We start from the raw sequence: 12,260 nt of genomic DNA, 5'->3' as shown, positions 1-12,260 counted from the left end.
CACAGAGAAAAAAATGTGACAATGAGTGTGTATATGTCCATGAATGACTGAAAAATTGTGCTGAACACTGGAATTTGACACAACACTGTAAAATGATTATGAATCAATAAAAAAATGTAAAATAAAATAAAATAAAATAAAAATAAAAAAAAAAAGCCCCTTTATGCTGGAGGCGGGTATAATGTCATCTTCCAGACCACCCTCCCTCTCCTCCACCCACCTGCCCAGGGCCCCACTTGTCTAACCACCTAACAATGGGAGTCCAAGCCAAGTTTGCCTGGAGCCCACTGCTGCCTGAACTTACCCTGAGGGCTAGGACCTTCTCTCTGGCCTCTTAAAGAAGAGTAGTGTCCCAAGCAGGGGTCTACACTCACGGCTTCTCCTGGAACCACCAGACTCTGTGGAACGGCAGAGTCCCCTGGTTTGAGTTGAGACTCCAGAGGCTGAAAGGAAATGACCAGGACGGCCTGGGCCTATTAGGGGAAGGGACACTATTTCCTGTTCACTGGGCAACTGAGGGTTTCCACATTTAGTTTTGGGCCCCCATCTGAGTGGTGCCTTATTTGCATTCCAAACTATAATTTGGGGCACTCCAGTTACAGATCTGTAAGATCCCGTACAGCTCTAATATGTTGTGGTTTTAGTGTACAATTAAAAATGAAACCCAAAGACTGACTTTAATCCAGAGTTTAGCATATAACTATATCCTTAAGTGTGCAGACACTGGACTCTTGTCTGAAAAAAGGGAGAGATGTGTAAATTAGGGATTCATCTGTGACCACTACGTAGCCTAAAATTAACACAGAGGGTGTATCACTGTTAATGATCCATGAATTCACTCCTTATGCATACATTAGAGTTTATTAAAGTGAAAGCAGGAATGCAAAAATAATTATACAGTTTGCATATCTGTAAGTTTTTCCTTATAGAAGACAGATTTGTAGGTATGTGTACAAGTATATTGTCCTGAAATTTAAACTGAAATACATGCTTGCTTCAGTGGAAAGTGATCAGTATATTAATTTCCTGTTTCAAATAGCCTTAGACAATAACCATCAGCTTTGTAAATGTGTTTGACCCAGAGATTACACATGCAGACATTTATCCTGATGAAATTTTGCACATGTATACAAAAATAAATACACAGGAATGTTCATTGTCTCAACGTTGTTAACAAGGGAAAAACTGAAAAGAATTGAAATGCTCACTAATAAGGGACTAGTTAAATCATCAGTCATCCGTATGCAGGGCTACTCTGCAATTGCTGAAAATAGTCAAACATGCTTGTATTGCAGAGAAATAATTTTATATTAACTCATGTAGCTGTCATTTAAAATCTGTTTGTTTGTTTGCCCTACATCCATTCTCTGCTTTCAATCAAATCTATATTGAGTCTGAGGCCCTCATTGTGTCAGGGAGTTTTGGTTACAAAGAGTGCAGATCACAAAAAAAGGTAATTCTTACTGCTTCACGCCAAAGACTAGAGACCCAGAGAAAGGTATGCTCACCATCCCCCTGGAACGCTTTTAAGAATGAAAGGGAATGTTGTGAATAATGACATGGAAATAACCTGGACTGTTCTGAGGAAAGACGGACACTACTAGGTAGTTAGATAAGCGGGGGCACCAGGCACGTGGGTGGAGGAGAGGAGACATTATGCCCACCTCCAGCATAAAGGGACTTGACTTCTAATTCAGCGCCAGCAAGAAAGCAGTTAGAACCCGGCAGCCATGGCTGTGCGGTAGCGGGAAGGACTTCACTGGACACCATTCAATGTTCATTGTAATATAATTAACACTGAGGTTTAGGGCCCCCTGCCATGGGTTCTTCTGTGTGCATCATGGGTAAGCATATGCACAAAGGGACCACACATGACTAAGCACTCCAGGGACGAGAGCTGTCAATCAATCAAGCGAGCACCTCTAAACAAGGGTATGAGAGAAAGGGGAGACAAGAACTGCTGCTCTTCCTCCCTTGCATCTGCCTGCCTCCCGTTCCCAGAAGTGTACTTTTGCTTTTCTAAATAAATCTTTTAAAAAATTTTCACTACACAACTCACCATCTCCCAGTTGTAATTTTATCTTTCGGGTATGACAAGAACTGGGCTGTTTCCTCTTCACCTATTGGGATAACAGCTGGACCATTCCCAGACAGTTAACTCATTTTCTTAGAAACCAATGACAAATGTCATCTTTCAGCAGATAAGGTCCTTGCTCTCATGGAGACTGAGGTGAAGGGAGATGGAAAATAATAAAGTAAGTAAATACTGAGCAAGATAATCAGAGACTAATAAAAGACTTTCAACCAGAGACCTTGAAGTCCACACAGGGTTGGGCACACCAAGATATGGGGGGCCTGCTCTTGGCAGGTGACCAATAAGAGCAAAGGCCCTGAGGCCTCTGTGGTTTGGAGGAACAGACCCCGTGAAAGGGGAACTGATTGGAGGGCTTAACCAAAGGGATGACGTGATCTGATCCACACTTTAGGGAAAGGAGTGAGAAAGAAGGAAACCAGAGCCAAAGCCACTGAAGGAGGGGGATGGATGATGAACCCGGGAGAGAAAATTAAGAAAATCAGGGAAAGCGGGGGTGGGAGCCCTGGAAAGAACCGTCCTGTACCTGCTCCGACTAGAGGTGCTGAGAGTGGAAGGTGCCAGGGCTGGCTCATCTTTGGGGCAAGAGAGTTTCCCTAAAACTCCAGGGAGACCAGAGGAAGGTAGCAAGAAGACCTTAAATTGGAGGAGTGTAGCCTAGTCAAGGAAAGCCTAGTGCAGAATTTACTTTTAAACATATTCATTATGATCACAACATATCTCAGGCTTAGTCACTGGGGATTGAGCTGACTTGAAAGTCTCAAGTAGAAGAGGTCATTTGGGCTGTTGGACAGTTCCTCTGTATGGAAATGCTCTGCAGTGATGAATATTTTGCAATTCCACCTTTTCTGGACTCTTTAGTATTCCATTGATCCATTTTGCCAATTGTATTGATTTATAAAGACTTTATAAATACTTAATTTTAGAAGAAGTCTTAAAGTCAGGCAGTGTATGCCCTCCAGCTTTGTTCTTTCTCAAAGTTGTCTCACCTACGCTGCAATGCCATATTTTAAAATCTTAGTTTAATATGAAATATTTTTATATTTATTAAATTTAGCTCCTTCATTTACTTTTATCTAGAAAAAAGAGAAAATTAAAAAAGAGCAGTCAGTAAAGGGTACTTTGAGCTGAAACTGGTAGAATCTTTCATTTCAGTGCCTTCAACAAAGAGAGGGTTTCTTTTTCCCTCACTAAGAGAAAGACTGAAGATAGGTGCCTGCCAGCACTGGTTCAGTAGCTCAACAATGTCAGGGCCAACACTTCTGTGGGTCTCGTGACCTCTCCCTCATGGTCACAAAATGGCAGCTACAGCTACTGCCATCTTGTATGTTCAAGGTAGAAAACAGGTTGCTTATGTCTCCTTGTCCAAAATTGTGTCAGATGGCCTTTGGCTTCAAGAGAGTTTGGGTATGGAGTAGTTTTGTCTTTCAGCCTATATAATAGACATAAGCCAGAAAGGAGGGGGTTGATATCAGAGATGGGAGTGGCAACCACAAAGGCTGAAGGAGAGGTTTCAAATTTTTTTTTCATTGAATTCTGCATCCCTTAAAAAAATCAGTAAAGAGAGCAGTGATTAAGAATCCAAGTGAGCTCTTCCTTGGCGCCACCTACTCGGCCACATCCTTCTTGGCATCGTGGCAACCCTCATACCCCTAGTGAAGCCCAAGACCATCAACAGGAGAACCAAGAAGTTCCTCGGGCACCAGTCAGACTGATACGTCAAAATGAAGCGGAAGTGGCGAGAACTCAGAGGCACTGACAACGGGGTGCGCAGGAGACTCCCGGGCCAGATCTTCACGCTCAGCATCGGTTACGGGTGCAACAAGAAAACAAAGCACAGGCTGCCCAGTGGCTTCCGGAAGTCCCTGGTTCACCATGTCAAGGAGCTTGACGTGCTGCTGATGTACAATAAATCTTACTGGGCTGAGACTGCACACAACGCCTCCTCCAAGAAATGCAAAGCCACTGTGGAAGGAGCAGCCCACCTGGCCATCAGAGTCACCAGTCCCAACGCCCACCTGTGCACCGAAGAAAATGAATAGGCAGCTCACATGCATATTGTATTTGTGTCAATAAAACCATGAAACTCAAAAAAAAAAAAAAAAAGGAATCCAAATGAAGCCATATCGCTTTCTTCTCAGTGTTGTAGGAGAACCATCTCGGTGCCTCCTGACCCTGCCTCTCCCTGTCAGGAGCACAAACTCTCCCCCAGGATTCTGCAGCACTCACCCAGCCTCGAGAGTCGGACAGTCCTGTTAGAAACACAAACCTAGTCTGTTGCTGAAGGACAAGCGTAACATTATGACCAGGCTACAGCATGGCTCTCTTTAATAAACGTTCAATGGAAGAGTGCTGGAATTCAATGCATGTCCGTGAATTGCCTGTTTCAGTCCCTGAATTGGGGAAACTGGGCATTTCTTCTTTTTTCTTATTCAGTAAACACTGATAGGGCTCCTATGTGCCAGGCACTGGGTGTTTTGTTTTTTTTCCTCTTCCCTTTATTATTGTCCCCTGTCCTGTTTTCTTGGATTATTTCTCTCGCCACATGTCTATGGGGATATGTGTAAAAGTATACAGTGATAGGTCAAACCCGCAGAGTGCAGGGGACGGTGACGACAGCTCTCTCTGCTCCCCCTGCGAGGGCCGCCAGAGCACTGCTAACAGCCCCGAGAGGGAAAGCCTGAGAAGGGTGAAGGAATCAGTGTGCAAGAGGCGATCTGTGAGCAATGGCGCTTCTCACAACACCCGTGCGCTTATTCATGCATTTATTTGTTCAATAAGTAGTTTCGGAGTCCGTCTGCTAGGTTCTGGAGGTGCGGTGAACAGACCGACAGGTCTCTAACTTCGCTGAGCTTACACTTGTTGTGGGACAATTTTTTTTAAATATGAGCCAATGTTATTTCTCCTAACAGTTCACCTTTTCTTTCCCTGCTCCTAATTAAGTACCCAGGCTGTGCTCATCACCTCAGGGGAGAGAAGGAACAAGCAGAAAGCAGGGAAAAGAAAGCTTCCTATCCATTAGAGGAATAGAAATGACATTAGGCATAGACAGAATATTAGCCATGAACAGGGCTTCACCCCACCCAGACGCCCCCCTAGATGGCAAAGATTCCTCTGAGCTGGAAGAGGGCAGAGAGATGGAGGGCAAGGGAATTGCACAGAGGCCAGCAGGGATAGGAGGCAGTGATCCAGACCTGAAGGGGCCGTGGACGAACACAAGCTGTATCTCAGCCCAGGGCCACCGTGAGGAGAATTTGTGAGCACCCAGGAGCCGGATGGCAGCCAAGGCTGTGTTTGCAACATGCAGGGAGCACCACCCACACCCACACCCGGGTCTGTACACCCGTCCTTTCCCCAGGCTTCCAAACCCCATGCTCTGGAAACTCAGGTAGGCTCTATTTCCCAGCCTCCCATGCAACTAGATGAAGTCACATCATGAACCAGGGAGTCCTGGCCAAGAGACCGTAGGAGGAAGTGACATATGCCACTGTCCTAAATACTGTCCCTAAATACTTCCAATTCTCCCTCTTTCCTCTTCTACCAGATAATAAATGATGGATTTCAAGGCCCCAAGGGATGGCAGAGCCAAAAGATGGGAGGAGCCTGGGTCCCCAGTTCCTGGCTCGGAAGAGCCCCTGGGTTCCTGGTCCCACTCTGACCAGAAACATCTGCATTGTGTGGACAGAAGTTAATTTTTCTTATAAAGCCACTCAACTGTTGTCATTTGTTACAGTAAATTTAGCCTACTCTGACAGATATTCCGAGCAGCCCCCAACACAAGCAACACCTTCCTGTCCCCGGATTTAGTTCACTCCTTACCAACTTAGCCCATGAAGACAGGCACCTCACTGGAAAATACCAGGACACAGTAAGCACCTCCCACCCCCAAAAAGAAGGTGGGGCCCTCACAATCTATGTGACAGGTCCTGCTCTTATACTTGTGAAGCTAAAAAAACCTGCTTAAGATTTCCCTGAGCTCGGAGAGCGATTAAACACACAAGCATCATGGTGTAGAAGGGGAAAGAAATATGGAACAAGTAAATGTCAATTTTTATGTAGAATTACAATCTGTGCTAAGCTCCATGGAAGAAAAATACAAATAGTCTGCAGAGAATAACAGATGGGGACATAACTTACATCAAGGAGTGGCAGTGAGTGAAGACTTCCCTGGGGAAGGCTCAGTTTAATTGAAACCTAAAGGTGGAACCAGAGCCAAGCAGATTAAGAGGTGAGGGAATAGCATTCCAGGCAAAAGGAACAGAATGTGCAAAGGCTCTGGGAAAGGAAAGAGGTCGGCTTATTTGTGGATCTGAGGGATGTCAGATAGACAGCTGTGATGTAGGGAGGAGGAGAAGAGTATGAGATGGGGATGGAGAAACAGGCAGAGGCCAAGTCATACTGCCCCACATAGACCTGGTTCTTGAGCTTGCATTTTATTACAAGAGCCTGGGAAGGCCCTGGAGGGATCATGGTCAGGGTTGCATTTTTTAGATATCAAACTGGCCAGGATGGGGACTGGTTGGGGGGCAGGCAAAAATGGAAGGAGAGAGCCCATGTAGGAGGCTGTTTCAGCAATCCAGGCAAGAGAGAACAGCGTGTGGGAGTGGGAGGGGCAGCATCTACGTGGAGAGTCAGGCGGCTTTAAGGGGTGCTTGGGAGCTGAATGGAGCAGCAGCTCTTGCTTTCAGGATCTTTAAACTCCAGTGAGAGATGGCAGGAGGAATAAGTGGTACGAGACTCAGGCCTAGGCGGGGCCCCCTAAGGGCTGAGAGGGCGCGGCCAGTGACAGTAACAGCAGCTTCTCTGTAATCTGAGCAGGGCGCTTTGGGGGAGATTAGAGGCGGCAGGGAAAGCTGGGCTTGGAGTCAGAAGCTTGCCGCCCAGTTGGGCAGGTGACTGTGCTCACCCACAGGTGCTGTCAAGCCAGGAGCGACAGAGCCTGACTAGGGAAGCAGTTTCAAAACCAAACAAATAAGGACTCTGCCCAGACGTGACCTAAGCGCTGTGAAGGAGGGTGGCACTCAATTTCACCCCGTCCGCTTTCTTATTAGCTAAAGAGAATGAGAAGAAGAGGAAGCAGAGCTAACATTGTGGAGCTCTTTGTGCCAGGCCCTGTGCCAAGGAATGTGTTACACTCTCTCCTTTAAGCTCTGTAGAGCTCTGTGAGGTGGGTACTATTATTACCCCTGTTTACTAAAGATCTGTGCCTTTTCCAAGGCCACGTCTCTAGCAACTACAGTAGCATTTATTCAAATCCAGCTCCGTCCTGACTCCAGAGTCCAGGCTCCTACCCATATCATCTAATGTGTTGAGAAAGATTCTGAAGATGTATTTGGGTTCAATGCGGGCAAAGTCAGGTGGTTGCAGTTTGGTCAGTCATGTATTTGCCACTGCTGTACCAGTCCTGAATGCCTCCAAAATACATGAAACCTATCTATCTATCTATCTATTTATTTTTATTTATTTTTCATTTGTTTTTTTTTTCATTGAAGTATATAGTCAGTTTACAATGTTGTGTCAATTTCTGGTATACAGCAGATTCAGTGATTCAGTCATACATACACATACATATATTCCTTTTCATATTCTTTTTCATTATAAGTTACTACAAGATATTGAATAGAGTTCTCTGTGCTCTACAGTAGAAACTCATTGTTTTATCTATATAGTAGTTAGTATCTACAAATCTCAAAGTCCCAATTTACGCCTTCCTACCCCCTTTCCCTCTGATAACCATGTTTGTGTTCTACTGTCAGACTCATATTCTATTTAAATAAAAATAGATGCTAGGATTAAACCTTTCTCCCTGAGCTGTCTTACTATGAAGTAAGTGTCTGATAGCCACGCTGCCTTATTTTAAAAGATAAATCACTATGGACTGCATCCAACTTAGAATAACAAAAGAAAATTATAATTATACTTTATGATCTTACAGGCTATCATATTCATATTCTAACAGCTGCTTATATTTTTTAGGCCAACTAACTAGAAAGAATATCATTTGAAGAATCTGGTACACTAGGGACCCTAGAAACCTTAACACAAGAATTCTGAAAACATTATGAAAGATTAAAAACCTACTTTGAGAGCCTCCTCTCTTTAGAGCTCAACTGGGGAGTCACATCAGGCTAGAAAGTGGTTCTGGGGCAAAGCCAAACTTTGTGCTGTGAGGGAAAGGCTGCGCTGAAACAGAACAGCCTCGTCTCTGAGAATCTAGTGTTAACTGATAAAAACCAACACTGTTGTTCCTGAATGCTCTCATGAGAAAAGAGCATTTTAAACTACTAATGTGGTTTTCTTCTCCTCACTCCCTCTTCTGCCCCCAATGAGGGGAAATGTTTGTTCTTGTAATATAATTTCTCTCTTCTTTATGTCACCAAATGCCCTGTGACAGTGTTATACTTGACAGATCTCTTATTGAGAAGTCGCCAACAATGGAAAGATAATTAGCTTAATTTTACAGGCATAGAAAAAAGCCAGAGAGTGGACTCTGCACAGTTCATTGGAAATAGTATCCAACTGCTCATATCTCAATGAAATTTGCTGAGGTTATAAACAATTCTGTATCTTAAAGAATGCTTTGTGCATTAAAGAATGTTTTGCTGAAAGGAGATGGGTCCCCGACTTTTAGGTAACAGAAGTTGGGTAGGGCTACCCAGGGAATCAGCAGACAGTCATGAAATGTCTGCATGATCAGGTACATTGCTAAACTCTGAGGACATAAAGAAGAATGAGACCCAAGGGAGCTGACAGTCAGAGAAGGGGGAGAAGACGTATACGGTAATTCTCAGAGTGAGCAAAAGGAGATTAGTATAGATGTTAGAGTAGTGCTCAGAGTTGTGGTCCTCAGACCAACAGTATCAGCTGGGCGCTTGTTAGAAATGCAAATTCTCAGGCCCTGAAAGTACCCTACTGTGAGGGTGGTCCTAGCAATCACCCTCCAGGTGATTTGGATGCTCACTAATGTCTGGAAACTATTGGTTTAGCAAAAGAGATGATAACAAAGCATAACTCTTGAGGAAGCGGGGCAGGGTTGGTTACTAGTGTCCAACCAAGAAATAATAAACTCGGGCACTGGGGCCTTTCAGGCTGCTGTAACCTAGCCCAGCGAGGCAGGCTTGAGGGTTAATTTGTGCCAGTGCCTAAGGCCATTGTGTGTTCCTACAGCTTCGATTCTTGTGATCCTCGTTAAATTTTGTAGTAGTTTCCTTTGCTGATGTAACAGATCACCACCGATATAATGGCTTAAAACCGTAACACTTATTATCTTTCAGTTCCAGGGGTCAGAAGTCCAAATTCAGTCTCACTGGCCTGAGGTCAAGGTATAGGCAGGTCTGGTTCTGTCTGGAAGCTCGAGGGGCGAATCCATTCCCTGGCCTTCTCCAGCTTCAGGAGGCCACTTGCATTCCGTGGCTTATGACCTACAATGACCCCATGACTGCTTCGCTCATCACATCTCCTCTGACTCTTTCGTTCTTACCACCCCCTTATAAAGACCCTTGTGATTACACTGGGCCCCCCACGTAATCCAGGATAATCTCCCCATTTCAAGATGTTTAATTTAATCACATCTGCAAAGTCCCCTTTGCCATGTAAGGTAGCACAGTCACAGGTTCCTGGGATTAGGACATGGACAACTTTGAAGGGCCAATTATTCAGCCTCCCACAACTTCCCCCCTCAGGGCTGCTGGGGAGATGGGGAGGAGGGAGGGAGCTGTAGATGCTGAGTGACAGAGTTTATAGGAGGATAGGATTAATAAATTAGTTCAGCTGTTAGGTTGTTTCAAGTTGTTGGGTATCCATTTCTCCTTATAAAAGTTCAGTCTAGCACGCATGGCTTGGGGTGCCCCAAAAGAGCAGTCTCAGTGCAGTCGGCAAGGCCCAGGTCCCCCTGAGCAGGCCTGCTATCCCCCTGTTCATCTGCCTACATCACCTGAGCGGGGCCCAGCACCGAACTCTGCATTCCTGCCCGCTGTCTGCCACTTCCACCCCAATCTGGATTTCCCCCTTGTCTAAGATAAGGACACATAGCCTATCCACTCAGCCCAGACATCTACACAATATCCTTGGCTCTCCTTTCTCTTTCACTTCCCTAGGCCTCCCCACAACCCACTTCAAAACAGCCACTGAGTTCTGTCAATCCCGCCTCCCAGATCTCTGTGTTCATCTTCAACCATCCTGCCCAGCCTTGACTCAGGCACTTACCATTCCTCACACAGAGTTCCTGCAAACGCCTCCTAACAGGTTCCCTGGCTCTAGGATTGCCACCTTTATCACCACTAAAGGGGGACAGTATTTCCAAAAACGTAAATCTGCCACCCCTTTTTCTCTGCTGCTTAAAACGCCCTAATGCCATTTTAGAATAAAGACCAACTCCCTTAACAAGGTGGTTTAGGCCCTTCACGATGCGTCCTGAGTTACCTGTTCAGTTGCTTGTTCACCATTCCATCACATGGCAAAACACATTATTTACAGATTCCAGAATGCACCTTGATCCCTCACACCTCCTGCCTTTAGGACAGGCTCTTCTCTTTGCTGGAACATCCTCATTCGATTCTATACCTGCTAGAGTGACACCTCTTTAAGTCTTCCTCTGGGCATACTGCCCTGGCCTCTTGCTTCTCTCTTAGTGCTCACTACTCATGCCTGCGTGCATTTATTACCCTGAATTACATTTGATGACTTAAGAGTTTCTTGGAACACTAGACTGGTAGCTCCTTTAGTGCAAGGAGTATTTCCAGGGCCCAGCACAGTGCAGGGCACACAGTAATTGTTCAATACACTTCTTAGTTGAATTGAGATATTACATTGGGAAATTCTAGCTAAGAAGACAAAAAGAAGTGAGGGTAAGGAGGAGAGTTAGGTTGGAGTCCTAGGTGCCTAGTAACTGGAACAGATCAGAAAATTTTAGGGGAGACCCATCGGGACATACACCTACAAGGACATAAAGAATCGAAAGAAAGGGTTTCCAATAATGTCAACTGCTCCTGAAGACCAAAGTCAGAAAACAAACAACTATATTCAATATCTTGAAATAACCTTTAATGAAAACAAATATATGTATTTATATGCATGACTGGGACACTGTGCTGTACACCAGAAACTGACACATTGTAACTGACTATACTTCAATTAAAAAGAAAAGAAAAGAAAAGAAATTGACTCTTGCCATTCAAGAGAGCAGATTCCAGTGAAGTATCGAAGATACACAAGAATGTAACGGAAGAGGGCCCAGCTTACAGAGAATCAAGCAGTACTTCTGGAACTCTGCTTTGCATCCCAGTCTGGGGAGAGCTTGTTCAAAACACATATTCCAGCGTCCACCCCTAGAAATTTTGGTTCAATCAGTCTGGAGGTGGTGCCTAGGAATCTGCATTTTAACAAGAGTTCTGACACAGTCACTTTGAAAATACTTACATGAGTTTGTTGTAGTGAGATGTTGAATCATAAACTGTTGGGGTGAAAGGAAGAATGTGGGCAGTATATAATTTAGGGGTTTTAGGTTAAAATGTCAAGAGGTGTGTATCAGCAACAGCTAATCACTGGGAGGTGTGTGTGTGTGTGTGCACAGAGGGATTTGTTTATAGGGATCTGACCATACAGAATTATGGGAGCTGGCCAAGCGGTCTCTGTGAGGCTGTTGTCTTTGCATTCAGAGACGGAGTGTGAAGTCCACAGGATAAATAGATGGGAAGATGAGTGTGATGTGAAGGAGAGCAAGAGCTGCCTGGAGCCCACAGACATAAGCTGGGGCCCCACAAGGATGGACAGAGACCCATGTCGGCTCTCACTGCCTCTGAGGGTGTGGTGTGGTTGTCCTGCAGAAGCTGGAACCTTCTTCATGGAGCTAAATAACATACACCTGGCCTAGGAATGGAAGCACATGGGAGGAGGGCCCTTGCAGATGGGGCTGCCGCTTCACGGCAACCAGCTGAGCCAGCAGGTAAGTGGCAATGAGTGAGTGCTGCAAAATGGCTGCTGCTTCACCTCCACCCTCCAAATCTCCCTCAAGAATCTCACTCCAGCCCAAATAACTAGAAACAGACAGGAAAGGGAACTCTGGGAAATGCAATTCAGCTTAGCCAAGTTAACACATTACAAAATCACCACAAGGGTGTGTGTGTGTGTGTGAAGGAACAAACAGGGATCACCAGATGGAAAGACTGAG

At 45.0% G+C, this 12,260-nt stretch overlaps 1 long non-coding RNA gene across 1 annotated transcript in view; it reads right to left on the bottom strand.

Annotated features, from left to right (window-relative positions):
- Positions 1 to 12,260, bottom strand: part of LOC140690858 (uncharacterized) — a 112,860-nt gene that overhangs the window by 59,028 nt on the left and 41,572 nt on the right. The gene's annotated exons all lie outside the window — the stretch shown is intronic.

The sequence above is a fragment of the Vicugna pacos genome, chromosome 1 (assembly GCF_048564905.1).
Source record: "Vicugna pacos chromosome 1, VicPac4, whole genome shotgun sequence".
Taxonomy (NCBI): domain Eukaryota; kingdom Metazoa; phylum Chordata; class Mammalia; order Artiodactyla; family Camelidae; genus Vicugna; species Vicugna pacos.
The sequence above is the reverse complement of the archived record's forward strand: the minus strand, read 5'-3'. Positions and strand labels throughout refer to the sequence as shown.